Source organism: Macrobrachium nipponense, chromosome 13 (assembly GCF_015104395.2).
Source record: "Macrobrachium nipponense isolate FS-2020 chromosome 13, ASM1510439v2, whole genome shotgun sequence".
Taxonomy (NCBI): Eukaryota; Metazoa; Arthropoda; class Malacostraca; order Decapoda; family Palaemonidae; genus Macrobrachium; species Macrobrachium nipponense.
The window spans coordinates 100290372-100295834 of NC_087206.1; positions in this window are offsets into that span (position 1 = coordinate 100290372).

A 5463-nucleotide genomic window follows, 5' to 3' on the forward strand; every position below is an offset into this window, starting at 1 on the left:
GAATTAACCACAAAGTGGGTCATTTTAACTGTCAGCGCTGCCAACGCTCTAGGTAAAATCTGGTCAAATGAGTTACCTGTGTTATCATTGGCAACGCTGCAGCAAATACCAGCCACCCGAGGCTTGTCCACAATTGTTCTTTGTTCACTTGGCTGGTTGGATGCATTCCTGCTCCAAGGGAACTTTTTTGGTCTATATCCCGACCCTCACAGTTTGATTTGGCCGTAATTCTGGTTGATGACTTTGGCTTTCATTTGGATTACGCTTTGGATTTTGCCCCAGTTTGGACTGTGGATTGACCTGACTGCCTTTGTTTTGACAATGGACACACCCCAGAAGGAATCGCTGTTGACCAACACCTCGAAGCCTGCCTCATCTGCTGTGCATTCGGAACATCCTCAAGCGGAGATGTTGGAGCTCATTGTTCCTGCTCATCGTGCAAAATATGGATGAGTACTGTCAAACATGACAGACATTCATTTTGTATTGGTTGTAAGGAGGTACAATGTAACGTTAGGCAGAGGTGCAATGAGTGTAAGGATTGGTCGGTAGACCAAATGCAAGATTACCTGAAGCTTAGGAAATATGTAGCTTCCAAAAGTAAGAGTAAGACATTGTTAGGGCCTAGACAGTTTGATAAGGCAGAGCTAGAGTCTGATCTGTTTAGGAAATTAGAAGACAGATTGTCTTCTAGTATGTCTAGCTTGTTTGCCAATTTCATATCTAAGTTCAATGAAGATAGAGGTAGTAGTAATAGCATAGGTGATACTAATCATTTTATTTCAGCTCCCCTGCCTGTTCCAGAATCAGCCCTAACGAGTGCCGTGACCCACAAGCCTCAAAGGTAGGAACTGCTCCCCCCTCCTCCCAGCGTGGAGCAGACAGTGTTAGCAGCAGAACCCCCCCCCCCCTTTCCCCTCAAGGTGTAAGTTCAAAGGTGGAGTTAGCTTTAGGTGAGACTCAGACATTTAAGGATAGTGGTATAGGTATGAAGGAAGATATGTTTCGGGAGCAGTGCTCGGGTAGTGTATAGTTTTGCAGGCCAGTTTCACAGGCTAATTTCCAGGGCTGTACAACACCCAAATCCATCCACCCAGGTAAGTAGTCCCTTCGACCCAGAGTGGCCTTTCACCTACCACGACCTGCTCGGTGCGAACATTCAAAACAGTCAACATGGCGTCTCCTGTAATACCTCGCCTGTCCCTCGTTGCTTTTGTTGCTGAAAATCCTGTTACGATTTCGGACTTAATTAACTTGTGTGACAACGAAGACGTATTACGTTTTTATTCGTTTACAGTTTTGCTGGCCAGTTTCTAATTTCCAGGGCCGCACAACACCCAAATTCATCCGTACAGGTAAGTTGTCCCTTCGACCCGCGGTGGCCTTTCACCTACCACGACCTGCACGGCGCGAGCATTCAAAACAGTCAACATGGCGTTTCCGGTAACACATCACCCGTCCATCATTGCTTTTGTTGCTGCAAATCCCATTACGATTTCGGACTTAATTAAGTTGTGTGACGACGTAGACGTATTATGTTCTTATTTATTCAAGAGTGATCTTTAAGGCGATTACAGTGGTCTTTGCGAACAATGCAGAGAGGGAACAGTGAGCCTCATGAAAGAGGAAGATAGTTTTGTGTGGCGGTGTTCTTTACGAATGTGTCGTAAAAGGATAGCTATATGGAACGGCTCGTTCTTCTCTCGCTCACATCTTGATTACGGCACTATCCTGCTATTAATTTATGGGTGGATTCACGAGCTGCCGCAGGCCTTTATGCAGATGACACTGATAATCGGTTCACCTAATACAATGGTGGACTGGTAGAATTTCTGCAGACATCTGTATTGACATTTTGGTTCAGGACAACCGTAAAATTGGTGGACTTGGCCACATTGTCGGAATTGATGAATCAAAGTTCGGTAAACGTAAATCCAACAAAGGACACGTTTTTCCAAATTGTTCAGGACCGATCGGCCGAAACTCTGCTTCCCATCCTCATTGAAAACATTCACCCCAGTTCCATTATCATTTCAGACTGTTGGAAATCATACATAACATTAAGTCAGCATTTTAAAGAACATTTAAATATTAATCACTCTTTACACTTTGTCGATCCAACCGACAAAAAATACACACCAACACTATTGAATCAACATGGTGGGTCTTAAAACGTAATGTTTTGCCAAGGTGGGGCACTGTCAAAAACCTGTACCCCTCGTATTTTTCAATGTACTGTATTAAAAAACGTTACTTCAATAACAGCAGTTGCCCATTCAAAACATTCCTTGAACTCATTAAACGCACATATCCATTAAAGAAAGCAGAGTCAACGCCAAGGAAAATTCGTCCTTTGTCCCGTGGTACCCAACAACCGCAACAAACACGTGACATTGACATTCAAACTGAACAGTCGATGCACGCCGTCCCAGCCAAAAGGCCCAGAATCGCCGATTGGTCTGACATGTCAGATTTTGAATGCTAATGTAGATGCAATATTTTATTTATGTAATATAACTACACCCTAAGTCCAATTAGGTTGGTTTGTTTGTTTAGGTCACAACCTTAGTTACCATACTGGGGGTCCAGGGAGGCTTGGCCAGGTTAGGCCACGCGCCCTGAGTCAGGTTAGGTTGGTTCTATTTGTTAAGTCACAACCTTTTTGACCATACTATGGGGTCCAGGGCAGGGAAGCCCCTCAGCCAGGTTAAGCTACTCGCCCAAAGTCAGGTTAGGTTGGTCCGTTTGGTTAGCTCATAACCTTTGTTACCATACTGGGGGTTCAGGTTAGAGTACGCGCTCTAAGTCGGGTTTGGTGGGTTCGTTTGTAGAGTAACATGTTAAGTGTAAGTAGTACCAAATGTAGGTACGTAGTAGGCTAGCTGAGTCCACCTCCCATTTGTAGAGTAGGGGGTCAACATGTTAAATATATGTAAGCAGTAACAAATGGAGGTAAGCAGTAGGCTAGCGTAGCCTGCCTCCCGTTTGTAGAGTAAGGGGTCAACATGTTAAATGCAGAGTAGGGGGTCAACCTGCTGCTACATTGTTTGTTATTTTGCTCCCGCACTCACTGTATCAGTTTCCCCCCACCCAAAAACCCCGGTTCCCAACAGGGTCCCACTTTACCGTTTCTATCAAGTTTTCGTGGATCTCCACCACTCATCCGTTTCTCCCCCCCCCAAAAAAAAACCTAGTTCCCAACAGGGTCCCCCTTTACCGTTTCTATTAAGTTTTTGGCGATCTCCACCACTCATATCCGTTTCTCCCCACCCAAAAACCCCGGTTTCCCAAGAGGGTCCCCCTTTACCGTTTCTTTTAAGCTTTCGACTCTACATTGTTTGTTGTTGTTTTGGTTTCGCCGCCATTTTGGTTGGGTATTCTTCCGTCGATTTTCTAGTCCGGACCTACTGCCATCTAGTGGTGGGTTTGGTCAAGAAAATTAGTCTGCGTAAGGTTGGCCCATGAAACTGTAAGTGCAACCAGTTCTCATCGGGTTCTAGTTCGGGTTTGTTTTCGGGCAGGATGGGGTCTCCTTTGGATCCATCTGGTATTTTGTTTCCTGCTGTGAAATTGGCGTGTCATAAGGCTTCCAAGCCTGCAGAAGATGTAGGATTAGTTTTAGTGTCGGCTGTTGATTTTCAGGATGACACTCCTTCACCTTCGAAGGTTCCTTTTCCCTCAGTGGTCAAATTGGTGTTGTCTTTTGTTAGTGGTAATGCAGAGGATCGGTCTTTCAATTTGGCCTAGTATAACTCTAATTGACTGGGTTTATCCCAAGGCTGTAGGTTACTAGTTGAGCAGTGTTTTCACTTTGGGTTCTCCAATGTGTTAGATCATGTTCTCAGGAATTTCCCTGAATTTACCAATGAGGTGTATCATGATTATCAGGGGGAGCTGATTCGGTCTATTTTCTCTCTTAAAAAGATGGCTTCTTCTTCTTCGTCTTCTGTGTCTGTTCTTGTTTATTCCCTTCATTCTCTACCTTCCGAACCTTCTTTTCAGACCTTTCCTCATCTATGTATCCCTTTCGGGCCTGGTTTCAGTGTCTTCTTTGTAGTGTGTTCTTGCACGTCTGCCCGGCGTGCCTCCGGTTGTTACTTTTTTTGGGGCAAGCGCTTTCTCAGTCATCTAGTTTCCCTCAGGCTGCTGCAAAAGCTTCTGCAAGGATGCATTTGAATCAGTTGTCAGGTTTGGGTTTCAAAGTTTCAGGTGCAGGACATGAGGGGTTTATAGTTTTGGATGACACGATTGCTCCATCTTCGAACATATCGGTGCCGTTGATACCCGCAGGTCTTCTTCTCTCCTGCACGGAAGGTATTAGGTGTGCGACTGTCGCATCGGTCTCATTAGACTGAAGCATTTCCTTAAGCACAACTTTGACTGCAGGTTTGGTTAGCTTGTCCTCCTGTCCAACCTCTGCAGTCTTCTTCTTCTTCCCAGCTTGTTCCCATTTTTATATGGGGTCGCCGTTTCGGATGAGCCGTTTCCATCTATTTCTATCTTGTGCTTCTGCCTCATCAATTCCCTTCTCATGTAAGTCTCCTCTCACACAGTCCTTCCATCTCTTTCTTGGTCTCCCTCTTTTTCTTCTTCCTTGCACCTCCACCCCCATAGTATGTCTCCCAGTAGTTACACCTATTGTAGCGTCTTCCCGTTTCCCTTCTCCTTTGACTTCCTTTTTAACTTTTCCTGAGGTTTCAGCAGCTCCCTTATCCAAAGGTTCTGTTGTCGGTTCGGGGTTGGTTTTGGGTCTTTCAGGTGTAGGTACTCCCTCTTCATTTATGTATGTTTCTTTGGATACGGGTTTCCGTCCAAGTGAGGTGGTTGTACAGCCTAGATCAGCTGGTTTAGGTGTTGCTGCTTCACAGCTCTTAGGCGCTGGTTCGGTTCGGCCAGTGATGTTGGGTTCAGGTTGTACATCATCATCTGTGTATGATTCAGGTTTGGCGCAGACTGCTGTGGCTCGCGTAGCGGTTGCATCATTGTCTCTCGGTGGTAGTAAGGTTGTGCAACCGAATGCATTCAACTCAGGTGGGTTGGTCCCAGGTATGCTCAGGTCAGGTTTGGCGCACCCGTTGGTGGGCAGTGTGGTAGAGTTAGGCATTGCAACCAGTCAGAGGCATTGCCCCATTCCATGTGGATGTTGTCGGGGTTAATGGGGTTTTTGAAGAAAGACGGGTATGTTCCTTCAGAACCGGTCTTGTTTGATAACCTGATCACTTCTATGTCAATGGGATTGGCATACCAGGCCAATATTTCAGCAGGGTGCACTACATTCATTGGTAAGGAAAGGAGAGATTTGTTTCTGAGCCATCTGCCTCCCCATTTTCCAGACATTCATAAGAGGGTTCTGTCGAGGGCGCCTCTTGCGCTAGGAAACAGTTTGTTTAGGGAAGAGGACATATCAGCCATGGTGAACTTCATCTTTTCGACCTTTGCTGTAGAATTGCAACAAGCTATGAT